Consider the following 27,723-nt stretch of genomic DNA (forward strand, 5'->3'; position numbering starts at 1 on the left):
AGAAGTCTATTTTCTCTCTATTCATGCAAAATTCCAGGAAAAATCTTAGCTGTCCCTCTGTGATATCACCCTTAAAGGGTCAGAAATATATCCTTCTAAAATCTAGCATACCTCCATTAAATTTGTGAGCCTCAGTTTTCTCCTCTGTAAATTGGCAATGACAGTATCAATTTTGAAAGAGTATTGTGAGGATTTAATCAGTTAATGTATAAGGGTGTATTGACTGTGTTATGAATGTACAATGTTGCTGTTTTTATTATTTGTTATGATTTTACTCTTAGAGTTTATTTCCCTGTCATTAATTTAACTAAATCTTCTTTGAAACTGTATTATGAAACTCTGCTTAACATCTCTGGGGTTAACCAAGGTATCCTCAGGTTTATTACTTGCTATATAAGGAGGACTTTGTTCGAAAATCAGCCTTTCAAGTTACAGAAGGTACCTTTTTCTCGCTGTGTGCTACTGTCTGGCTAAAAATGGGCTTTGTTTTCCTTCATCAGCATTTTGTCACGACTGGGATTTCCTCGGTCATGGTGCAGTTGTGTGTCCCTCTGGAAATACTTTTTCTTTGGCTTGATTACTGCAGCCCTTATTTTTATTTGACTGTGACTTTTCGTTCAAGCTCAAATGTGAGCATCAATCACCTATTTGGAAAGCTGTTTTGCAACATCTTTCCATCTAACTAAGGATTACTGTCTTATTTTCACTCTGCACTCATCTGACCTTCCAACTAGAATCTAAGTTCCTTGATAACTGCCCTATTTCATTCACTTTTGTAGCCCTTAGCATAGGTCAGTGCCCAGATTGTATTAGGTTTTAAATGAATGAATGAAAAAAATGTGTAAGATATGTAAAAAAAAAAAAAAAAATGTACTAGAGTGCTTAATTTTCATAGTCCCTTGGCTACTCCCTTCTTTAAAATAGAACATTTTGGGGGATTTCCCTGGTAGTCCAGTGGTTAAGAATCTGCCTTGCAATGCAGGGGACACCGGTTTGATCTCTGGTTGGGGAACTGAGATCCCACATGTCACAGGGCAATTAAGCCCACGTGCGGCAAGGAAAGATCCTGTGCGCCACAACTAAGACCCGACGCAGCTAACAAATAAATAAATAGATAAATATTAAAAATAAAATAAAATAGAACAATTTGGAAGATTCTATTTTGCAGACATTTTTTCACTTAGTAGCTCTGTTTACCGAATGGGATCCTGATTGCCTAAAAAAAAATGAATGTAAAACCCAGAGGTGCCAATGGGATTCTAGGCACTAGGAGAATCTGACTTAACCCTGTTATCAATAATAACAGCAACTACGGGAACGAAGCACGAAAAAAAATTATTTAATATTGTCAATTTCTAAAAAATAAGCAGATGACAAAATCCTTCTAGGTGTTTATCAATTCTGTTTTGTTGTAATGAATTCGGATATGTTTCAAGTGGACATGTTCAGCAATTTTGGATATTGGCTAAATGTTAGAATGACAGCATGTGGATGAGCTTGATATCCATTCTTATGTCAACCAGTAACTGTTCAATTTATGTAAAACTATAGAAAATTTTCATTCATGTTAGGGAACTCTATCAAAACAGAAACATAATGTGAAATTTCAGAGTATGTGATGCACAAATATTTTTCTAGCGTCTTACGAACTTTTCTTAGATGTAGATTGTTTTTCCTAAAACAAATTCAAAACACAAAGGCTATATTCACTGGAAATTTTGGTGCTATGTGTAATGAAAAATATCACGTTTGACACTAACAAGCTGGAGCAGCTTTATATTTATTTCTAATCTAATTTGTTGTGTTTGCATAGACATAACTTATGCAAAAATTATATAATTAAAATGCTAAAATTGTGCCAGCTATATTTAATACTAGTGTTTTATGATCATACTTCTTGATCAGATATGAGTTTACCAAAATATGAAAAGAACCAACAGCATCATCTTCTTTCTTGATGTACTTTGGGCATGTGTCTATGATATTAATCACCTGAGACGTCATGGACCAAAGTCTAAAAACTGACTCTGCCAGATTTCTAGGATTTAAAAAACTGAAATTTCCAGAGGTGATAACTTGGTTTACAGCATAATTTGTCATTCTGTGTACCTAACTGTGGTTTTTACTTATTTCTCACATTATCTAATAGTTGGCAAATGACAACTAGAAGTCATTTGGATTTCATTTTTTTAAAAAAATTGTATGATATTTATAACCCACCTTAAGATAGGTGGAAGACACTTCAGGATAGTCTTTTATCTACTCACTCAGTTAATCTGAAGAATATTTTTTTTTTCTGTATATATAATCTATTACTTAGTGATTCCAGAGGAATGTTATGCATTGTATTTTTAAAGTTTGTGTATTTAAATTAGGAAATGGCCAAGTTACTGCCTTTATTACCTAATTTTTACAGTTAATAACATCCAATAAATATGATGGACCACCAATGCTCAAGAAAGCACTCAAAAGTGGAGTATCAAATCTAGAATAAGGGAATTCGTGCTTCTTCATTAATCATAATCATAATTGAACTAGCTTGACAGATCAGGAATTGAGTTTAATTCTAAAATTTAGGAGCATGGAAGTCAGCTTTGAGTATTTTCCAAACATCCCCAAGACCATAGGTTTGTCGAATGGAAATGCTGTTCCTTTTGCGTTCCAGTCATGCTTATCTTTAAGAAAACATCATCCCAGTCATTTAGAACCTGAAACAACTTCCAGTGGGAAATTTCGTAACTTCAACACAAGCCTAATCAGCAAATCCCCAGCCACGAATAAATAGTTCTGGTTTAACATCTTGAAAATGAAACCATCACCCAGAACATCTTATTTCCCATTGTCCATTTGCAGTCTAATTCCAGTCAAAGTTACAAGATTTGGGTGTGCACATTTTTAGAGTCTAGGAAGGTATTTACATGTTCTGTAGTTCATTGTAGTAGAACATTTTTGTGTTTGTCTAAAAATTATGTACACAATCTTTAAGAGCATTTTGGAAAGAGCAGGAGCCTCAAACTCACATGTATTTTTCATCACTTTCCAGCTGCTATTTCTTAGATTGTCAGAAGTGGGATAATAACCTGAAGGCTATCATTCTGCGATTTGCTGAAAGGGAAGATGGGGTTGCCACCAAATCCCTAATTGAGACCAAATTAAAATAAACAGTTGTTAAGCTCTCCAGCCTAATTATGGATGGTGTGTATTTGACATTCACTAAGATATAAATTAAAATAAAAAGAGCATTTTCAGAGTCATTGGAGAAGCTTTGCATTAATGATGGCCTCCCTTGTACTGCTAAAGGTTTACATTATTCATAATGTCATTATCAGGACTATTCAGTGCTGAATGATTTGTGCACCCAGAAATTGTATGGCCTGACCAGATAAATAATATCTGTAGTTTGTATTTATTCTTATGACTGCTTACCCAGGTATGGCTTCTTTTATCTCTGTTGTGAGCTTACTTACTGCTGTTCAGCGGGATGTACCATCAATGACATAAGCTTTATTCATTTACAGATGCAGAGGGCTGCATCAAAGTATTAAATCCTGCAAACGTGGGTAAAACTCAAAGGCTTTAATCCTTGGACTGGCAATCGGCCTTGTACCGCTGCCATATGTCAACGCTGAAGTTGAGTTTCTAGTCTGCACGCAGTCAGGCAGGCATGCGGGCATGTGCTGCCTGCTTGTTTGTTTAAGATAGAGTCTTCACTGCCACTGCAGTAACTTTGCCATTCAAACCCGTTTCATCTGCACAAGATGCAGTACCCGGAGTCACACAATGAAATGCCAACGGGTACTTTCAGAACTGATTGGTCTATTTCATAGCTGCTTTCTTATTCTAATTAAACTTAGGAGAGAACTGTGTTTTAGAATCTTGGGCTATGGAAAGACAAGGAATGGCAGGCGGGAATCAGAGCATGTAGAAAGCTCTCTGCTGTGAAAGCAAGCTTTAAAGGTCTACAGGGTTTTCTTTTTTTTTCCCCAGCAAAGAGATCATCTTTTGAAATCTTCTCCATCAGCTCCCCTCTACACATACCAATTTCAGTTTTATAACACCCCTTGCTGTGCATCTCTTGGCAGGAAACTTGCCCATCTTGCAGAGTCTTGCATGAATAATTCATTTTAGTGTCATGCTGACTCTCAAAAGCCTGAATTACTGCTTTGGAGGAAATGTTTAATAGGATTCTTCCAAACAATCCAAAATATAGTTCTGAGTTCTATGAGTCCTATCTCTTAGAAGGTCTGAGTGCAATGAAAGAGTGAATGTGCTGAAAGCCCAAACACATCTAGGCCGTTCAACCTCTGTCTAGTTGGATGGTGACCTCACAGAGAGGTTAGTGTTTTAAATTGGGGTCACTGCTATTCAGACACATGATTCTTAAGTACAGGGTTTCAGTTGAAGACATTGGCACAATTACTTTTTGTGAATCTTGAGTTTTCAGCCACTCTTAGAGAATAACAAAGGATCTTGGAGAACCAGGCAGACAAGCAGCTGAGAGAAGTACTGAGTTGGATGTGGGCAAAAAAACCCTACACAGAGCAGCCATTGTGATCTCCTGCTGTTACCCATTGGCATTGTTCTTCAAACAGTAGTCCTAGTCTGGCTGTTGGCCAAACTAGAGTATTCAAAGATTTTCTTTAGACTCAGAAACTTAACCTCTTTTAATCCCTGTCTGGTCATTTCATTGCATCTCTTCACCTTTATCTCCTCTTCCTTTCCCCACAAAGCCTTCCTTTAGCAATTCCATCAAAGCCTACCTTCAACAAAGTCTTTAAAAATATTCATATTGCCCTGTGAAGGACTGATGGCCTAAATTTTAGCCTACTCACCCTCTCCCAGGATGATTTGCATTATAAATCAAGAAGAGCATCACAAACTTGAAAAACACTCTCTGTTGAGGCTTTTTTTTTTTTTTTCTTGCTTAATGAGTTTGAGAATGACAAAAGTAGTACTTGCTCATTGCAGAAAAACAAAACAGATAAAGCAAAAGAAAGAAAAATATTAAAATGATAATCACCAATAACATCTTGGTATATTGATAATACCAATATACCATCTTGGCACTATGGTATATTAATCTGTATTCAAATTTTATATCTATATATTGATCTATCTATAGGTCTATAGATCCATATGTCCATGTATATCACTTTACAAAGGAGAAATAATCTACAGCAGAATTTTAAACAGTGGTGGAATTGCAGAGGAGTGTCTACTCCATAGGTGTGCCCTATCTAGGTCATTGGGTTTTAAATTGTTTCACAGAGCCCTGCAGATTAGTTGAAGGGGTTTGAGTTAGATATCACTTTTTGTTTGTTTGTTTGTTTTGCCCTCAAGGTCTGTGACACTTGTTTCCACTGTTCTTTGTCTCTTGAGGCTAACTTGAATGGATTATATTAATAGGCACCCTTACCTTCCTGCTACCCATTGGGTTCAGCCAATGAGAGAATCAGCAGGAGCTCATCAGGAGGGAAGATAGTGGGTTTTTGGGTATTTATTCTCCCAGTTTCCTCTCTTGGGAGGGGCCATTAATAGCACACACTTCTTTCTTCTTCTTTGTTTTAGTAACCAAAACCTCCCCTTTCTTCTTCAGGCCTAAGGGTAGTAGCAACTTCTCAATTTAGTTATTATTAGTGCAAAGCAGGCTATCCCAAAAACATAGTGATTTAAAACTACAATCATTTATTTGCCCCAAGATTCTGCAGTTTTCGCAGGGCTTGGTAGAGATTCTGCAATTTTTGCAGGGCTCATTTCTGTCTTTTACCAGTAGAGGGTCTACTTCCGAGAAGGCTCCCTAACATGGACGGCAAGTTGGTACTGACTCTACGCTTGGAATTCAGCTTGGACTGAGAGTCAGGGGGCCTTGGTTCTATTTCACACAGGCCTCTTCAAGGCTGTACTGCTTGAATTTCCAAAATTCCCAATATAGTGGTGGGGTTCCAAGAGCAAGCTTCTCAAAGAAAACCAGCATGTAAATGGCATCACCTTTCAGGATGCAGCCATGGACATTGCATAGCATCATTTTCTACTATAGTCACAAATGTTCCCAGATTCAAGGGAAGGGAACAGAGATACCACCTCTCAGTCAGAGGAATCCAAGGGATACTGTACAAAGAACACCTGGGATGAGATATATTATAGCCATTTTTTTTAATGCAAAGAGACTGCTTTAGACAATTAATAACTCTAGGGTATTGTGCTATTTTGGGTTTCTTTATACCCTGTCTATACCTTTGTAAATAATCTCTGCTAAATTATCTTCAAATTATCAAATTTGAAGATGCCATATTTTCCTGCTGGGACAGTACCCAGTAAAGGCTGAAAGTGGATGAGTTCAAGGAAGATAGAGGAAGATGGCTTCATTTAGCAAGGTGCCAGGAACCAACCTCAACCTCAACTACTGCAGTACTATCTTTATTTAATTTTAATAGATATTTTGTACTTCATAAGATCTCATTTGAATGAAGTGTCCTTCTGCTTAAAAAAAAATTGTGTTTTACACCACTGCTTAGGTCCTTGAGCACATTGTTAACAGTTTTCAAAGTTGTTTCCTGCCTACTCTAATAAGTCTTAATCAAAGCCTTTACAAGTCTGTGCTTCTTACCATGAAAGTTCATTCTTTGTTCTTGGTTAATCACCAGATATGTACAAAGCATGTGCAGTATTCAACGCACTGTCAGATGCTTTAACAAAACATTATCATCACTAAATTCCTGAATTTCTCCAGACTGACAGTCATGGTGTCATTAACCTCAAACTTGAACGGTCTGTTCAAACAGTGGACTCATACAGGAATAGTTTTTTAAAAAATGTTCAACGAGACTTTTTCTCTTTTGCACTGTACATCTCTTCTCAGGTGAAACCCTCCAAATGCCTATTGAACCCACAAAAGGAAATAAGAGGCAGGAGCTAGGATATATTCTACTTGTGACAACAAGCAGAATAGAAGGGAGTTGCTGCCCTGTTCAGCTGGTGGAATTGAATTCTCCTGTAAAATAAAAATAGAAAAAATCAATATTTTGGCTAGTAAGGAATCAGGTAAAGGTTATACCTTTTTTTATTCTTTTTTTCTTCTGGCTTTCTAAGCTTTTTCCTATGTGAAACAGAAAGCAGTAGAATTGCTAAACACAATGAAGCAGAAATAAATGAAGAGCTGTAAGTCATTGGAAAATTTAAACCTCAGGTAATTGTGCATGTATTTGTCTATTTTGAAGTGCACAGTAGAGACACAGTCACAATAAATTGTAATACAGAACAATAATCTATTGATACATACTCCCTTCAATGAAAAAAATGTCAATTTTAACTTAATCATTAATGTTCTGGGTTAGAAAAACCAATACCCTTTTCCCATTGTCCCCTGTGATATTAGGGTAGAGTTGGCCCTTAGGTCATTGTGTTAGTCAGGGTCCAGTTGAGAGACAAAAACCACACCAGTTTTTTTAATAGAGAGAATGTGATATAAAGAAATATTAACCATGTATAAAGTTGTAACTAGGTAACTGAAGAGGCAAAAAGGGAAACTAAGGTATCATGGAGATGGTAACTGCAGGAAGCAGCTGTCACCCAGTAGGGCTGGGGAAACAGGGAGAAGCTTGGAATCATTGCAACTTAGAAGCTTGGAAGAAAAGCCCTGTGGAACGGACACACGGACTTCTGAGCAGGGATACTGAACAGCTGGCCCTGGTCGTCTCAAGGGGGACACAGTGAGGCTGGTTCTACAGGTGCTGAAACACCCCTACGACAAACACAGATGTTCCAGGATGGAGAAGCACGGCTAAGGTGAGGGTCACAAGAATAGGAAGCCCACATGAAGCAAGCAGGAAGGAACAAGTCCATTTTTCCTCCTCTAGCCTTTCATCACTCTCTATCACCTCCCTCCCCCACCCTGAGATGGAAGAGCCAGTAAGCACCTGGCAAAGAGGAAATAAGGTTTGCAGAGTCCCAGCCCTGCATCACAAAGCTGAGTGTAAAAGGATGGGTTTGGACAACAGCTAAATAATTGGCAAAACCATTCCTTATAAAAATCAATGTCTGTATTAGTTATTTACTGCTGCATAAAAATTAACCAAAAAATTAGTGACATACAAAAATCCCCAAACATTTATTAACTCAGTTTGAATCAGGTAAAGGAATCCACGTATAACTCAACTGGCTGCTTCTGTATTGGGGTCTCTCACAAGACTGTAATCAAGATGTTGACTGTGTCTCCATGGTCATCTCAAAGCTCAGCTGAGCACATCCTCTACCAAGCTATTTGCAGGGCTGTTGGCCAGCCTCAGAAAATCTACTTCCAAGCTCACTCATATGAGTGTTGGCAGGCCTCGTGTCCTTGCTGGCTGTTGGCTGAAGACTGTAGAGAAATAGTTTCCCTTTCCACTGGGGAAGTGTTTCTGTCCTGCTATCTCTAGTCTTGATGCAGATGTAGTTCCAGGTGATGGCCTTCTGATACAGAAGACCGATGTACCAGTCTACTCTCCCTGCTCCAGTTCCTGCCATAAAAATTACTGAACCAAAGCTTGCCAAGCTGTTTCTTGGAAGTTGAATCTTGAGTAAATGAGAAGGAGATAAGAGAAAATGATTGCAGATGATTCATTGCAGTGTTGATGGTGACAATCAAGGCAGTGTCGTGACTTGCCCTCCTTAGTTCCCTTCACAGCTCCCAGAAATCCCTTGGCTACTACTTCTAGTAGATTCAGTGAGAAATATCTCTGGTCCAAGTCACTCCTAGAGTTATTCTTCTACTAGATCCACTTCACTAAAGATAATAATTTTCGGTACTCATTGCTCTCCTTAAGAACTCTAAATAATAAACCAGAGCATAATTTTAGTCTTTCTTTTCCATTTTTCCTCACATATGAGATTAATTGCTTCTAGTGCAGGTAGATTTATTACAATAAGATGTTTTTTCTCTCTAAGTATTTTATCCTCTCCTATAGATTATTTGGAGTTTCTTGGAGCATATGTGGTATTGATAAAGACATTTTTAATTAAGAGTATTCAGTTCTTGGTAAGCCATGTAGATTGTTTTCCCTATTCATGTTAGTTGAATAAATCTAGTAATTAGATATCACGTGAGAAGTTGTCTTATTTATTTATTGGAAATGTATTATGCTTATTATATGATAGGGGAATAATATAGTCTAGTCTCAGTCTCATATCTATACAAGAAAGCCTTTGGCAGGCTGGCAATTTCCTCCATAAACAGCCTTTAATTGTGCCTAAACTCAAACTGGTATAATGGAGATAGGAAAATCGCATTCGTTCAGTATTTACTATGTAACAGCCTGTTGAGGTTGGTGCTTTTCAAAAATTGTCTCATGTGGGACTTCCCTGGTGGCACAGTGGTTAAGAATCCGCCTGCCAATCCAGGGGACACAGGTTCGAGCCCTGGTCTGGGAAGATCCCACATGCCGCGGAGCAACTAAGCCCATGTGCCACAACTACTGAGCCTGCGCTCTGGAGCCCCCGAACCACAACTACTGAGCCCGCGTCCCGCAACTACTGAGCCCGTGCTCTGCAACAAGAGAAGCCACCACAATGAGCAGCCTGCTCACTGCAACAAAGAGTAGCCCCCACTCACTGCAACTACAGAAAGCCCACGCACAGCAATGAAGACCCAATGCAGCCACAAATAAATAAATAAAAATTATCTCATATGATTTTTCCCCGTAATCCAATCACATAGATGATATTGTTCTCATTTCTCATTTTAACAATGAGAAAACTGACATTATAAAACTTACGCAAAGATGCAAATCAAATAAGTGAGGTAGGCCAGATTTGAAGCTAGAAAAAACTCCTTCAAAAAGTTTAAAGCCCAGGGCCCCCACCAATGTTGGAACCACTGTCAGCCCATTTTTTGTCTTTGTGCTTAGAAGGAAAAGGTGCCTCCTCCAGGTAGACAAACCTCGCAGATACATGTCTTGGCAAGAGGACTAAACATTTGCATGAATTAACGAAAGGCACCTTTTCTTCTGAGTAGATGCAACTCTGAGCCAGGCCACAAAGCTTGGAGAACAAAGCATGATTTGATTTTAACCTCCAGGCATGTCCTTGGTTTGGTCCCCTTGGGTAGAGTACAACCTATGCAATGGAATATAATGATCTTTTCTCAGAGACACCTCTGCCAAAAAAAAAAAAAAAGTCCATGTCTAAGATCTCTCCTTTATTCAGATTTCAGCATTAAGTACTACATAATTTTTTGCCCTAAAATGTTTATGTTTCTCTTCATTTCTCTATTATATAATAATGCCAATTATATAGTAAGTTAGTGGGCTCTTGCTGAGATAAATAAAAAATTATCTCAAAACTTAGCTTCCTAAAATAACAAGCATTTATTATGTCCTACGGATTCTTAGGGTCCGGAATCCAGGAGAAGCTTAGCTGGGTAGTTCTGGCTTAGCATCTTTTATGAGGTTGTAATCAAGCTGCCAGTCGGGGAATCGGTCATCTGGAGTTTTGCTCTAGCTGGAGGATCTGAGCTCACTCCAAAGGCCACTGTCAGGGCTTCAGTTCCTCACCACAGGCACCTCTCCCTAGGACTACTCGTGACGTGGCTTCCCCCAGAGTGAATGACTAAAATGAAGAAGAAAGATAGCAACCGTAATGGAAGCTGCAGTGACTATTATAATATGATCTCAGAAATAATTAATGCACCGTCCCTTCTACTGTATTCTTTCTACTGGTCACACAAACCAACCCAGGTACAAAGTAGGAATCATTGGGGTCCATCTTGAGGGGTAGCTGCCACATAAAGCTCAGGCGTCCTCCTCATATGTGTCAGCAATCTGAGGAAATGAAACTGGCTGATATTCTGGTTGACCGTCAGCAATATGTATGTTGACTGGCATTTATTTTGACCAAATGGATGTTTGTTCTGATTTTTCTAGGCTTGGGTTCAACCAGTTGTTAAATATTTTGAATACCCTTCCTAGAAATAGGTATTATTATTATTCTCATTTCACAGATATTGAATGTGAGGTTTGTAGAGCTCAATTTCTCCCTTGAATAAATGCAATAACAGAGGTTGGAACCCCAAAATTTTCAAAACCATACTATTACGCCCTTTACCATATTCAGTTTTAACTTTGGGCCATGACTTCTGGAAGTAAGCTGGCACCACACCAATATCAAACATGCTTCTACATGGATAAGTTTCAGTAACATATTAAATATAAAAGGCTCTTTTAAAGCTAACGATGCTAAAAATCCAAGGAAGAGATTTTATCATTAGACAGGTCAGAGGCTCATTTTACCCTTGTGTTCAGAGAGCAGAGCCCATGCTTCAGATAAAGAGCTTGCCTCATTTTGAAGAAGACGTTCGATATTACTGTTTTCTTTCTGGCTTATATGATATTTGAAGTTAAGTTTTAAGGAAATAAACCTCTCCCCAAATATTTAGCTTCTGAGTGTCATTTCAATAGGGATGCATTGAGCGTGATGGGAGGTGGGGTCCGTATGTTTGTATCCCCCTCCAACAACAAAAAGACTCAATTCTATTTGTTAAAATTATCAGATAAAACTGGTTGACAGAAAAAAAAATGGCAACCTGACTGAACCTTCCTATTTTCAAATAGATACTAACCATGTTATATAAGTGCTGCCTGAAGCCTGAGTTTGAGTTTATCAAAGAGCAGTAAATGACAGAAGACATACTGTGTAAGAAAATAATGAATTTATGCTTAAGAAGAATAAATGCAAGTTATTAATAGCCACCATTTTATCTAGTCCCTAATTTAGGCAACATTTAGAAAGGCCAAGTGTAATTGAAGCTAAGGTTATTACCCAGGTATGAGCTCAGGGAGAACCCCCAACATTTTGCTGTTGTTTGTCAGAACTAACTATGCTCAGCCCCCCAATATATCAGGATCTCTTTGGCTCTAGAGTAATGTAAACTAAGAGAAAACCTATTTGGTTTGCATAAGCTTTGGATATTTTATTAGCCATGTGGCATTCTGCAAGCTATGGAAATCGAGGTCTGTCCAGGGCCAGGTCTAAGAAAAATAGACTATCACACTACTTTAATAAGCTCACACATTTTAATATCATCTCAAATCTGCTTTCATTTTCCCCATTTCCCACCTAATAACCACTCCCACACTGAAAAGCATGGGGTTTGGGGCCCAAAACCTCCCTCCTTTTTTTAGGAGAAATCTTATTCAATTAGTCCATAAGTAAACACTATGGCCCATGCCATACCACAAGCTAAAACAAATATCTAATATGTTTTTCCTGTTTCCACCTAGCGGCTTGTCCTAGATGCATGGGCCAGAGGCTTCCTATATCACAAAAGTCCTATAATTCAATTATTTGTGAAGGAAAATATCAAAGGAAAGTCTTTGTGGGGGTGTCAAGTTAGAAGTGTAGAAGCTGAAGTTTTCTGACTGAATTCAATTTCAATTAGATTTTAATATCAGATTTCCCTCTGATTATTAATATTATTTCACACATTTAGAAAAATTAATTTGTCCTGCATTACCCTTGCTAGCTCTGTATGTCCATCATCAAATTTGCAGTCATGCCATATTCTTTATTGTCTTTGTAGATAAGCTCTTAATCAAAATCTTATTCCACCCTTAAAAGTGTAACTTTCCTAAATTAAGTTTATAAAATGAGAAATTTCCTCATGCAAGCTTTGTAAATCAGAATCTTCTTAACCTCGGTGTATTCTGCAGAATGAAGGAAAGATGGGACGGGAGGTTTGGAATTTTTAATAACCCCCTCCCTTTGCTTCTTCTAATGATGATTTAAGATTATATGTTACTTAATGAGACAGTTTTCTGTTGACTTGACTTCTATGAAATATTTTCTGGATAACATATAAAGTGGGCCTCTCTTGGGGAAAAAGAAGATACATAGTTTTTTATATTTAAATCAGCATATGACATTAAGAAATTAATCAATTTACAAACCATAAGTGGAATAACTATGGTATGAACGCATGTTGCTGCTGCTTAAGTTTTGACCATCTTTATAGTAATTGAATTAACTCAGTCTCTTTTTCCTTTTAGGGCAAATAGGTTTGAATTTTTTCCCCCAACTTGTGTTGCTAGTAGCCACCAATAGTGCTGTAATGAGGATTTTGAAACTGTCTGAAGTTATTGGAAACATTATCATGACCAACTAAGGATGTCTGTCATGAGTTTGAGAGGGAGAAGTGGTAGCATATATTTTGCAAGACATTTTGCCTTCCTCGTGTATATAAGGTCAAAGGGCAAGACTGACTAATTTTTCCTATTATTTAACTTCAGGACTCAAGGGAAATAGCTCCCATACTTATGGAATTAAAACTCTCCGTGCTGGTGTTTGGGAATGCAAACTTTCCAAAACTTCCCCAAGTGATTCTAATGAGGGCCCAAGTTTGGGAGCCGTTATCTTAAGAACCAGAGTTAAATCAAACATGTTCTGCAGTTCAGAGGTAAGTGGTAAGCAGTGAGCTGAGCATGTGCATGTATGTGGCGGGTGAGAGGGGGTGGTACAGGAAAGCAAGCAATCAAATTCTTGTTTTATGATAGACTCACAGGATCACTTTTGTGTTTTGTAATTTTTTTGCATGTGTGTTTTTGTTATTCTGAAGACAAATTCAGGGGAAAACAAAAAATAGGTATAGACTTGTCCAGGAAAATAAGAACGAGGTAGAGTATAATCTCCGTTAGGGACATAGGATCCCTCTTGTTTCTCTCTTAATTTAGAATGGCTCACCTGCCTTTAGATACAGTGGAAGTGGAGAACTCTGGCAACTGTTTTGAAATTCATTGATTTACCTGATAATTGCTTCCAGTTTCCATCTCAATCAGACTGTGAAGACCTAACCATAATTTACTTCCTGGTTGATTGAGTGATTCCTAACAATACTTGCACTGCTTTCTCTTAATACTGTACAATGTTATCACAGACCATAGTGACATAAATAAGGAAACACATGAATTCCCTTACCTTTTCTCATATATTTAAAGACTTTATTAGCTTCTAAATGCATGGGGCAATAAATATCTAAATGTTTTCACAAACATTTCTCTCTCTCTCCCTCTCCCCTTTCCCTCTCACACACACATGCTATATAGCTATTTTTGTTAATGCATTCTAATAAAGAAAAACTTTGAAAAAGTCCACAGGCATTAAAGTTTCTCAAGATGAGTCATGATCTAACGATTAAAAATAACAATGTTTTGTAACATGCAAAATTATAACATATTGCAAAAGATAATTAAAATTCCTGCATGTGCCTAGGATATTAATATTTTCCCCTACTTTTTTTCTAATTAGAGAGATGTGGGTATTTAAAAATCTGCTCCCCACATGTGCTGAAGCATGCCAGGTTTTTCCTGAGTCATTCTGCCAACCCAGATACTGTGTTTGAATGTGTCTTCTATTTCAGTGATAGTATATACACATATGATATTTTAATATCACTGGAACATACTGGTGTGCTGGGGATGTCAGCACAGATGTAGAAACATGCTATCATCATGGGAAAATAATTCATTTACTGGGCATATTCATCTTTCTATTGACAGTGGTGGCCCTTACGATCCAATGTGATTTATAGCCTCAATATTTACCTGCTAAAACTGATAGGCTTCCAGAACATGGAAAAGTTTTGAGGTGCTGCTATGGACTGAATATTTGTGTCCCTCAAATTCGTATGTTAAAATCTAACTGCAACACGATGGTGTTTTGAGCTGGGGACATTGGAAGGTGCTTAGGTCTTAAGGGCTGAGTCCTCATGAACTAGATTAGTGCCCTTACGAAAGATGGCCCAGAGAGCTGCCTTGTTTCTAACACCATGTGAGGATGCAATGACCAGATGGCCGTCTATGAACCAGAATGTGGGCCCTGACCAGATACTGAATCTGCTGACACCTTGATCTTGAACTTCCCAGTCTTCAGTAACGTAAAAAATAAATTTCTGTTATTTAAGCCATGCAGTCTGTGGTTGTCTGTTATAATAACTGGAGCAGATTAAGAGAAGGGAAGACCTTCTTTTAGAGCTGGTCCTCTAGTAGCAGAACCTGACCAGGATCCCTGGTCCTCTAGAACCAGGGATTTGGATGTACTTGACTAATTGAGGGAGGGTGCTCAAGAAGAAAGAAGTGAGGGAAGCAAGATAGGAAGGGGATGGGATCAGCAAGAGGTGGCTCCACCTTGAGGCAAGAGGGCCAGCATTTTGTGCCCCCATTTTCTTAGTTTGCTAGAACTGCCTTCACAAAATGCCACAGGTTGGGTGGCTTAAATGAGAGAAATGTATTGTCTCATAATTCTGGAGGCTGGAAGTCCAAGATCGAGGTGCCAGCAGGGTTGGTTTCCTCTGAGGACCATAAGGGAAGGATCTGGTCCAGACCTCTGTCCTTGGTTTGCAGATGGCCGCCCTCTTGCTGCCTCTTCACTTGGCCATCTCTCTGCGCACTCGAGTCACTGGTGTCTCTTTTTTTTTTTTTTTTTTAATTATTTATTTTTGGCTGTGTTGGGTCTTCGTTGCTGCACGCGGGCTTCTCATTGCAATGGCTTCTCTTGTTGCGGAGCACGGGCTCTAGTCATGCAGGCTCAGTAGTTGTGGCTCACAGGCTCTAGAGCACAGGCTCTAGAGCCCAGGCTCAGTAGTTGTGGCGCACAGGCTTAGTTGCTCCGCGGCATGTGGGATCTTCCCGGACCCAGGCTCGAACCCGTGTCCCAGGCATTGGCAGGCGGATTCTTAACCACTGCGCCACCAGGGAAGCCCTGGTGTCTCTTTTTATGTCCAAACATCCTCGTGTTTTACGGACACCAGTCAGATTGGATGAGGACCTCCCCTAAGGGTCTCATTTTAATGAATCACCTAATTAAAGGCCCTGTCTCCAAATATAGTCATATTCTGAGGTACTGGGATTAGGGCTTCATTGTATGAATTTGGAGGGTGGTGAACAATTCAGCCCATAACATACATTGATCTGCCAGTCAGTGGCTGAAGGCCACCTCTGGGCCCACCTTCTGGGTGTCTCTGGAAAAGACTTAGACCAGCTGGGGGCTGGGGAAGGGAGTCTGGCCAGAGCCCCACAGGATCCACTGCAGAAATGATCATAAGTAACAATAGCTAATATTTCCTGAGCTTTAATAACATAGTTCATCAAATTTAGGGCCCCACCAATTATAAAATGCACTATTATTTTAAGTACTATAAAGAAAGGAAAAAATGCCCAAGGTGAGGGTCTAATAGAAAAAAAAAAACCTTCACATAAAGCTGGGACACCCAAGAGCTAAATCTGCAGTGTCAGAGCAAATGTGTAAAAAAAAAAACACCAGGCAGGAAAGGGCAGTAATGAACTTTCATATTTCGACGTTGGCACAGGATGGAAGGAAGAAAAAGACAACTCCCATTAGAGTTAGAACCACAAGCTCTTAGTACCATGGATATTTTACTTGCATTCACACCACCAAGATGGTCCCAAAACCTTGAGCAGACACTTTAACATGCTCTCAGGTATGTGGTGCTCCCAAATGACTCACAGAAACAAATACAAATCTGGATAAACAGTCAAGTAAGATGTTATTGATTACAAAACATTTCCTCCAGAAATATAAAATAATGATAAAGATAGATAAATTTTGGTATATTCCAGGGCTTGTTCTCTAGGGGTTGACAAGATATAGTCCATGGCCCAGATGTGGCTGCCACCTTTTTTTTGTAAATAAATTTTATTGGAACATAGCCACACTCATTCATTTGTATAGTCAGTCTGCGGCTGCTTTTGTGTAGCTGATTCATTGCAACAGAGACCACATGGTTTACAAAACCAGAAAGAGACACTATCTGATCCCTGACAGAAAAGGTATGCTGACCCTGATGAACGTCCACCTATTAACTTTTTAATTTTCATAATAATCTTATGTGGTAGGTAGTGTTATATCCCCATTTTATAGACAAGGAAATAGAGGCACCAAGAAAGTAAAGGAATTACCCAAAGTTGTATAGCCTGGTAAGTAGTATAAGAAAGATGTGATCATAGGTACGCCATTCTTATATCCAGTAGTTACCTATAGAGAAGTCAAGATGTACAAAGAAAGGGATTGGCTGATAATAGGAGCTTCGTAGACAATTTGTGGCCTGAGTGAATGAATATAGCTAGGAAGTGGCAGAAGCAAAACTTGAACCCAGGTCACTCTGAATCCAAATGCCATTATCTCTGGGAAACTAGATTTTAAAATGTAATTAAGAACAGAGACTCTTTTAACCTCTCCACTTAACTAACTTGCCAGAGTAATTCATACCACTGCCTCTGATAAAAATATGCTGACTAATGCATCTAATAGGCTACGCTCAAGTACTTTTGTTCCTAGCAGTTGAGGTGGATGATTCTTACTTGAATTAGTATTTTAATTAACTGACCTACTATTGTCCTGATTTCACTGAAGAAGTGGTCATCCACTGTACCAGATATAGAACTTTTTGTGAGTTAATAGAGATTCTAAAGACAGAAAATTTTTTTCCTTGACAAATTATTTATTTGTTGCCTAATGCATATAAAGAATAGTTATTCTTTTTTAACAATTAAAATTAAATTATTGAAAGTCCTAGCTGTTTGAATTTAATACCCAGTATAAATCTTAAAATCATTAGAATTGAGGTAGTTATATATGTGCATATAAATCTTCCTAAAAATATTCCACATAAACTCTTTTTGAAAGGATTATTTTTAAATAATGGGAAAATAGGAAATAATATAGGAAATATTAAGAAAATAATTGAAAAATATTTTTTAAACTACTAAATCCTTTAAAAATATATTAGAAGGACTTGATATGAACAAGAAGAAGGCAAGGTCTTCTGTCCAGTGGGCGAGCCTCTGTTGAACTCAATCGGTTTTGGCTCCAGTGTACTTGCTTTTAACCACTACCTTTTATTTGCTTTTTTCTGGGAAATGCCACTCTGTACAAGTTCTGTACAAAGGGCTTAAGGAGCTTTCTGATTGAAGCAGAGAGGAGAAGACATCCGAGCTGAGTTGTGAATGGCTCATGGGAGCTCAGCAAAAGAACAAGGAAGAGAGAAGGGTTGGGGGAGCAGGTTAGTCAAAAGAAAACCTATGCAGAGACCAGACACACGAAGCCGCACAGCAAGTACAGAGAGTTTAAAGCAGTTCCGTACTAGCAGAGGGTCGGGTAAATGCTGGCCCCCGGTGAAGGATGAAACCAGGAAAACATACATGCCGTGTCTGGAGTGGGAAGGCTTTAAATGCCAAGCTTAGTCTTCAGCCAAGGAGCCGTGAGGAGCCACTGAAGAATTTAAACAGTGGGCCAAGGAACTCATATTTTCATTACTGAACAGTCTTCGTGGCAGAGGTGTATACAATGATCTGGAATGGGGACAGATGGGGTCTCTCTGAACCTTCCTTATCAGTGTTTGCTGACTTCTCCGCTGCCTACGCCTTCCGTGCAGTGGTGATGCAAGAGCCAGTCCTTGGCCCCTTCTTCTTACTCTCCACACTCCCTTGTTCAAACTTATCCAGTCCCATGACTCACAAATGGCTGCAAGCCAGCTGGGTCCCTCTCATGAGGAAGAGTCCATCACTGCCCACTAACAGCTGCTTGGAGCTGAGGAATCTCAAACTCCGTGCATCCAAATCTGACTCATAATCCTCCAAACTGTATCATGACCTCAAATCAGTAATGACCTCCCTATTTCATCAGATAGGCAAGCCTATCAGAAAATCAGATTTCCTAAATCCCTCTCTTTTTTTCCTTTTTTTAAGTTGTGATAAGGACACTTAACATCGAGATCTACCCTTTGAAAATTTAAAGTGCAGAAGACAGTACTGTTAACTGTAGGCGCAGTGTTATACAGCAGATCTCTAAAGCTTATTCCCCTCACGTAACTGAAAGGTTATACTTGTTGAAAATCAACTTCCGATTTCCCCTCCCCCCAGTCCCTGGCAACCATCATTCTACTCTCTGTTTCTATGAGTTGGATTAGTTTAGATACCTCATGTAAGTGGAATCATGCAGTATTCATCCTTCTGTCTAAATTCCTCTTTTTCTCTCATCACTTCTCCCGTTTTACTCAGTTTCAAAATGATGCTTGAATCATGTTAACCTATTACCAGCCCCATCCTTGCTCTTGGTGTGGGTCTTCGATATCTCTCCCCTGAGCTGTGTCCCCTGGTCATCTCCTAATAGAATGGGACCCTTTGTGTCCAGTCTTGCCCATCTTCCATCTATTTTCCACCCTCTGATGAACACAGTCCTAAAATATCAGGCTGCCCCTTGCTTAAATCTCTTCTCTGTTTCCCCATTGCCTACAAGATGAAGTCAGCACAGTTCTCAACTCTTAACTGTGAACTGGAATCTCACGAGGGGCTTTCAAAATGCACAGATGTCAGAATCCCACTCCCAGAGTCAGAGTTACATGCTCTGGCGTGAGGCTCAGAAGGGCTGGTTTGTCAAAGCTCCCAGGTGATTCTGATGCACAGCCATGAGTGAGAATTACCGCCATGAGCCACAGAAGCTGTCACTGATTTGCCCGTTGCTTACGTCTCCCCTTTCTCTCCCAACATTACCCCACTTTCAGCTCATGGCTTGTCCTTCATCCATGTTGAAAGAATGGTAAATTCTCAAATATGTCAATCTATTTCAAGCCCTCTGGCTTTAACATATGCTATTCTCTGTGTCTGGATGGCTCACCTTCCCTCCTCACTATCTGCCTGATTCTTCTCACCTCAAGCAGAACTGACTACTCCCTCCCTGGGCACCCAAGCCTTCAGGTTCTTCCTCATATTTTAGAACATCTATTGCTTTATTGCATTTGCTCTTTACCTGCCTGTCTTCCCCCATAAGAAATAACTCCCTGAGTTGAGAGTTCAGGTCCAGTTTTGTTCCTAGTGTTATCCCAGGACCTTACATCTAGAACAGAGTCTCTCAGCTTTGGCACTGTTGATATTGTGGACTAGATAATCCTACTGTGGGGCTGTCCTGCACATTGTAGGAAGTCTAGCATCCCTGCTCTGCCCACTAGATGCTAGTAGCACATCTCCTGCACTCGGGATGATCACAAGCGTCTCCTCTGAGTGGGGGTAAGGGGGCAAGATCAGCCCTGACTGAAGACAGCTGAGATGCTAAAGCTGATTGGAGGAGGGAATTCATCTAAGGTAAGGCAAACTGCTACAAATTGATGGCCTCTGTGAGTCAAGCCTCCTTATATCCACACCTGTGGAGTTCCCCTCCCCATACTGATGCAGGGCTTGGTCATGTGACTTGCTTTGGCCAATAGTCATCAACAAGCGTGGTGCCTGTGGAGGCTTAAAAATCGCTTGTTGAACGGGGGCTCGCTTCTTGCAGTTTAGCCACCATGTGAGAAGTTCCGGCTAGCCTCCGTCAAGATGAGAGGCCAGGTGAAAATAGAGACACCCAGACATTAAGGAGAAAGAAGGTGTCTTTCCCAACATCCCAGCCAAGACAAGCTTCCAGCTTACCTACCACATGGATATGCTCAGGTAAGACCAGAGTCGGAGCCTCCCTGCCAAACCACAGAGTCATGAGAAATAATAAATCATTGTTTTAAGCCACTCGCTTTGGGGTGGCTTATTAGGCAGCAGTGCAGAATGTGGAGCTAATTGTCCAGGTCCAGTGGAAGAAATGGGGAGTCTGAACAAGGGCAGTGGTAGAGGGAATAGAAAACATGGGAGTTAATTTGCTTTTTATGTTTTCTTCTGGAAAATCTAAGTCTCCTGAAGGATTTGATTTTGTAAATAATGGATGATTTATACTTGCACACATCTTTAAGGATTTGAAATCCCTTATATATCTTGGTACTTTTTTCTTAAGTGTTTGCCATGCATTGGACTCTTTAAAGCGTATTTCATTTAACTCTAATAACACTGCGAGGCCAGTCATGATATCATCCCATTTTACAGATTAGGGAGCCGAGGTTCATAAAGACTTGGCCCCATCAAACAGCTAGTGAGTGCTGGAGCTAGAATTCAGGTCGAGCTACGTGTGGCTCCCAAGACATTACTTTCAAACGCTCTACTGTGTTTTCCACAAAAGCCTTTGGTGTAATTTAAGATCTTCTTTATTCTTGATGGCAGGAAAGATAAGGTATTTACCATGCCCTTCATTCTCAACAACTCCTTTCCCTGGTACATCTTCACTTCCTGAACCATAAAAGCTATAGGAGGATGGATGTGGACATAGACTTGCAGCCTATCGTAGGAGCCAGGGAAGATTATTTGCTTTCAATTGATCCGCCACTTAGTTCTCTCCCCTCCTTCCATATCTAAGGGAAATTCAGTCTTTACTAGCTGATCCCAGGGCTCTTTGTGATGCAGAATTAAGAGCTCAGGTAGAAAGTCATCTAGGGTGGACAGAGCCACAGGTGTGCTTCTACTAAAGGCAGGGATTTGAGGGGCGAGACAGAGGGATCAGCTCCAAGAGGGAACAAGTTCACCTGTGGCCTTTTGATAAGTCAAGGTCACGCATTCCCTTGTGAATGTTGTGAACTGCACAACCAAGGAATATAAACTTTCTTGGGAAAAAGTCAAGAAAAGAAAACTTTTCTCCAAACTTAGTAAAGGCCGGGCCCATGCTTAGTCATCCTTATCATTCCTGCAGCTGTGAGACCTTCTATTGAGATTGTCTCCTCCCCTTCACCAAAAGCAGGGTCAGGAAATCCCACCTGAGAAGCTGTCACTGAAACAAGGATTTGTTGATTTCAATCTCAATTAACAGCAGCTGGCAGTCTTGACTGCTTCTGGTGACAAAGGTGCATAAAAAGTCCAGTCGTCTTTTAGTCTAAATGTTCCTTTTCATGTTTAAAGTTCTTACAGTCAAACAGACGTTAGGAGTGCCCATTCGGATTTGCTGAGTTGGAAATAGTTGTGTATCCATTTGTTTGCCAAGGTGAGAAGGGACTAACGTTCTTAGGACAGTGCAAAGTGTGGTATAGTCAAGTGCTAGTTAACTGACTGCATATATCTAAGTTGATAGTTTTCTGGAAAATACAATAAAAATTACTTGGTGCTCAAGTCTAGGCCATTGTCAACCGTGACAACTTTTCTTTCTTTACTATTTAACCCGGCACATACCCAGCAGGGGGCACTGGTTTAAAACCAGAAGGCTTGATCACTGAATGGTTTCATTGCGATTAGACTATTTTTCTTTTCAAGCCATTTTCTAACTGGAGCAAATGTTTGAAAATGATGTGTACATTGGCTTTGGTAAATGGTTTATGAATTTAATCATCTTCAACACAACTGCAAACTGGATTCTATACCAAGTCTATCAATACAGTAGCCACTTGCCACGTGTGCTATTGAGCATGTAAAACATGGGTATTTTTAATTGAGATGTGCTGTAAGTGTAAAATGCATACCAGGTTTTGAAGATTAAGTACCAAAAAGTAATGTAAAATGCCTCACTGGTTTTTATATTAATTACCCATTGAAATAATATTTTGGATATATCAGATTAAACAAAATAAAATTTGAGCTGGTCTCAGTTTTTCAAAAATATGGCTGCTAGAAAATTTGAAATTACAGGTGTGGTTTGTATTGTATTTCTATTAGACGGCACTACATTTTCTTGTACGAGGAAGTATTTTCCCATTATACTGTCTTTTTTCGGTTCACTCAGTAGTTTTGCTTTCTCTCAGTGTTTCTCATTTTCTCAGATGATTCCAGAAACCATGAGACCCAAATGGGACTGTGGCATTAAGGGAATTATCTGAAAACTATTTTTAAAAATAATAAGGTGCCTCTCAGAGCTCTTATTATCACCTTGGGAGTGTGTTTTGAACTCAGAGAAGGAGTCTTCTGAACCCAGAAGTGTATAACAGCAAACAGGAAAGTTCTATTTGACTAAAAAAAAAAAAAAAAAAAGACTGTTCTTGGTTAAATGCCGAGGGTTTTGTTTTTTTTTTAATGCTAAGGTTTTCGAAACAAAACTAAGCCCCTAGTTTATGCCAGAGACTTTTACATAATCACCTCACTTAATTCTTGCAGAGAAGCTTAGCGAGATTCAGAATTAGTCCTATGCTACAGATGAAAACTTGAGACTCAGAGAGGTTAAGCAACTTCACTGAGATCACACAGCTGGGAAGTGACAGAAGGAACTTTGGAACTCTTATTTGTTGAGTCTGTTAGGTCCTCTCTCTGTAAGTCTCTGGCAGATGAAGAGCACCCTGGGTTTGGGGTCGGGGACTGGCAAGTGATGAGTGAGTGGGCTCTGCTTGCTCCCAGGTGGTCTTCTGTATCAACAAGAAAGGAGGGAGCTGGCTAGTTGAGAGCAGTGATATCACCGTCGACAGCTGTAGGATGCTGAATAGATCAGTTACCACACTCAGAGAGCATGTGCACAGAACAGAAAGCAGTGCCTTCTTCTGTGATCTCAAGATAAGTGTTTCACTGTTCTCAGCTCTGGCTGGGGCCCATTTTCAGCAACAAAAGAACTGCTTTAGAACTATAAATATTCTGCTGATTAGACAAACTGGGTTCATTAGAAAGATCAGGCAGAAAAGAAAAGTTAGAGGGAAAGCAGAATTTATCAGCGCAGTTCAGACTCTTGGGCTTAGTGAGGTGTCATTTTCTCCACAATTGGATTCCTGAGAACAGCAAAGCCATCTCTTCTGTCATCACCCCTACTGTTCTCTCTTGTAAAAACCAGGGAAGTGTCACGGTAATTGTGTTCATGGCATCTTTGTCATTTTCTAGGCTTTAAATGAGCCAGCCCCAAAACAGTGCACATCAAGCTGGGTTAGGCAAAGGGAAACTTAGTCTGCCAGGAAGAATACATATTTGTGTAACAGCTGAGCTGATGATAATATTGACTGAGCATAGACTATTTTATAGACGGCTTACCAGCACTATTTCACTTAATCCTAATTCACATTAAGAGAGCAGCACAGTAATCAGCCCTATTTTACTGAAGAAGACACAGAGGCTCAAAGTTGATGTAACCTGTTCAGAGTCATGGGGCTGTCTAGGCCAGGATTTCAACCACTGACTCACCATGACACCATTCTGCCTTACTTAGAATATCTTACTTTCATGAAAAAAGTTACTTTCTTTCTCTGGTCACTTTCTTGAAAGAAAAAATAATGCAAAAACCTATATTGAAGACATTTGCAACACACTGGATCCTCTTCTCCATTTTCATTCTCTAACACAAAGTTGATACCAAATGTCAGTCCATGTATTTATGAAGGTAGTTGCTTCCTACTCACCTCATTTTGCCATTTGCTTTTTTTTTTTTTTTTAATTTCATTTATTTATTTTTGGTTGCACCAGGTCTTAGTTGCAGCAGGTGGGCTCCTTAGTTGTGGCATGCATGTGGGATCTTAGTTCCCTGACCAGGGATTGAACCCACATCCCCTGCACTGGAAGGCAGATTCTTAACCACTACACCACCAGGGAAGTCCCTTGCCATTTGCTTTGATTCGAAGAAAGGAATAACTAAGAGCAACCTTTACTGCTGTAATTGGATTTTTGCCATCGAGAATGGCTTGGTCCAATTGTATCCTAGAAGAAATAACACACATTTTGGGTTTAGTTTTATAGAACCTGTTTACTGTAACCTCAGAGGTCTCAAATTTTATCTAGGATTGCATTATGTTCAAAACTTGCAACTTGGTTGTAACCCACTAGGGAAAAAAAAGGCTAATTTAAGAAGATCTTTCTACTCTTGTCTTCCAACCTTCACAGTGGACATACCCATCTGAAATTTACATTTGTAGTAATCTTGAACTCTGCATAAAACTTCTAAAAATGGTCTTATCTACCAACTGCAGGAACCATAAGGATAATCTGGTCTCCAAAATCATTACTGAAGCATTTTGGTTTCCTTTGTGTTGTTGAGAGATTCTGTCATTTCTTCAGTATGTGGTTTTTATAGAAAATCTTTGTTTAAGACATTATGTATCATACATACAGTATTAGATGAAAGGGGATAATTTGGGTAAACTATTATTTTTATTAGTACTAACAACATGGAGCTTGCATTTTTAAGAGAAACCGTTTAATTGGCCACAGTTGAGGAATTAAGAGTTTTCAACTTGTGTTGGAAAGCATAAAGGATATTGAGTATGGTTTGGGGATTAAAAAGGGCAAGGGTAAGGGGCCATTTTGCTGCTGGTTTACCCCTTCCTAGTGAAAATGGAATACATCTCCTAACTATAGAAACATAACAGTTATTTAGAGCTTTATGAAATTATACTATGTTCTTCTATTAGAAATAACCCAAAACAGAACATGCAATTCAAGATCAAGATTCTGAATATACTTTTTCAAGAAAAGCTAGGTCCTTTAAAAAAATAAAATGAGTGACAGATAATCCCCAAAAGGCATTATGGTAGATTAATCTCTCAATAGAGAATACTATTTCTATTTTGTGGATTTTGTACTATCTGAAGAATTTGAATAAAAGCCTGTTTTCTTTTCCTTATTTTTTTTTTAACATCTTTATTGGAGTATAATTGCTTTACAATGGTATGTTAGTTTCTGCTTTATAACAAAGTGAATCAGCTATACATGTGGATATATCCCCATATCCCCTCCCTCTTGCATCTCCCACCGACCCTCCCTATCCCACCCCTCTAGGTGGTCACAAAGCACTGAGCTAACCTCTCTGTGCTATGTGGCTGCTTCCCACTAGCTAGATATTTTACATTTCGTAATATATATAAGTCCATGCCACTCTCTCACTTCGTCCCAGCTTACGCTTCCCCCTCCCTGTGTCCTCAAGTCCATTCTCTACGTCTGCGTCTTTATTCCTGTCCTGCCACGAGGTTCTTCAGAACCCTTTTTGTTGATGCTGTTGTTAGATTCCATATATATGTGTTAGCATATGGTATTTATTTTCTCTTTCTGACTTACTTCACTCTGTATTACTCTAGGTCCATCCACCTCACTACAAATAACTCAATTTCGTTTCTTTTTACGGCTGAGTAATACTCCATTGTATATATGTGCCACATCTTCTTTATCCATTCATCTGTCGATGGACACTTAGGTTGCTTCCATGTCCTGGCTATTGTAAAGTGTGCTGCAATGAACATTGTGGTACATGACTCTTTTTGAATTATAGTTTCATTAGGTCCCATTTGTTTATTTTTGGTTTTATTTCCATTTCTCTAGGAGGTGGGTCAAAAAAGATCTTGCTCTGATTTATGTCATAGAGTGTTCTGCCTATGTTTTTCTCTAAGAGTTTTATAGTGTTCGGCCTTACATTTAGGTCTTTAATCCATTTTGAGTTTATTTTTGTGGATGGTGTTAGGAAGTGTTCTAATTTCATTCTTTTACATGTAGCTGTCCAGTTTTCCCAGCACCAATCATCGAAGAGGCTGTCTTTTCTCCACTGTATATTTGTGCCTCCATTATCAAAAATAAGGTGACCATATGTACATGGGTTTATCTCTGGGCTTTCTATCCTGTTCCATTGATCTATATTTCTGTTTTTGTGCCAGTACCATACTGTCCTGATTACTGTAGCTTTGTAGTGTAGTGTGACGTCAGGGAGCCTGATTCCTCCAGATCCATTTTTCTTTCTCAAGATTCCTTTGGCTATTCAGGGTCTTTTGTGTTTCCATACAAATTGTGATTTTTTGTTCTAGTTCTGTGAAAAATGCCATTGGTAGTATGATAGGGATTGCATGGAATCTGTAGATTGCTTTGGGTAGTAGAGTCATTTTCACAATGTTGATTCTTCCAATTCAAGAACATGGTATATCTCTCTGTCTGTTTGTATCATCTTTAATTTCTTTCATCAGTGTCTTATAGTTTTCTACATACAGGTCTTTTGTCTCCTTAGGTAGGTTTATCTTCTCAAAGACCCAAATTTTAGTTTTATAGATCTTTGCTATTGTTTCCTTCATTTCTTTTTCATTTATTTCTGGTATGATTTTATTTATTTCTGATTTTATTCTTTTTGTTGCAATGGTATATGGGAGTGTTTCCTTAATTTCTCTTTCAGATTTTTCATTATTAGTGTATAGGAATACAAGAGATTTCTGTGCATTAATTTTGTATCCTGGTACTTGGCCAGATTCATTGATTAGCTCTAGTAGTTTTCTGGTAGCATCTTTAGGATTCTCTATGTATAGTATCATGTCATCTGCAAACAGTGACAGTTTTACTTCTGCTTTTCCAATTTGGATTCCTTTTATTTCTTCTCTGATTGCTGTGGCTAAAACTTCCATACTATGTTGAATATTAGTTGTGAGAGTGGCAACCTTGTCTTGTTCCTGATCTTAGAGGAAATGGTTTCAGTTTTTCACCATTGAGAATGATGTTGGCTGTGGGTTTGTCATATATGGCCTTTATTATGTTGAGGTAGGTTCCCTCTACGCCCACTTTCAGGAAGTTTTTGTCATAAATGGGTGTTGAATTTTGTTGAAAGCTTTCTGTGCATCTATTGAGATGATCATATGGTTTTTCTCCTTCAGTTTGTTAATATGGTGTATCACATTGATTGATTTGTGTATATTGAAGAATCCTTGCATTCCTGGGATAAACCCCACTTGATCATGGTGTATGATGCTTTTAATGTGCTCTTGGATTCTGTTTGCTAGTATTTTGTTGAGGATTTTTGCATCTATGTTCATCAGTGATATTGGCCTGTAGTTTTCTTTTTTTGTGGCATCTTTCTCTGGTTTTGGTATCAGGGTAATGGTGGCCTCATAGAATGAGTTTGGGAGTGTTCCTTCCTCTGCTATATTTTGGAAGAGTTTGAGAAGGACAGGTGTTAGCTCTTCTCTAAATG

At 39.1% G+C, this 27,723-nt stretch overlaps 1 protein-coding gene across 1 annotated transcript in view; it reads right to left on the minus strand.

The window, feature by feature from the left end:
* Window positions 1–25,896, minus strand: part of CNTN6 (contactin 6) — a 675,643-nt gene extending 649,747 nt beyond the window's left edge. The window contains 1 exon segment of the mRNA XM_082345413.1: window positions 25,839–25,896. The gene's annotated coding sequence lies outside the window, so the exon portion shown is untranslated.
* Between the last annotated feature and the right edge of the window lie 1,827 nt (window positions 25,897–27,723).

Source organism: Balaenoptera borealis, assembly GCF_965194805.1.
Source record: "Balaenoptera borealis genome assembly, chromosome: 12".
In the NCBI taxonomy this organism is placed as follows: domain Eukaryota; kingdom Metazoa; phylum Chordata; class Mammalia; order Artiodactyla; family Balaenopteridae; genus Balaenoptera; species Balaenoptera borealis.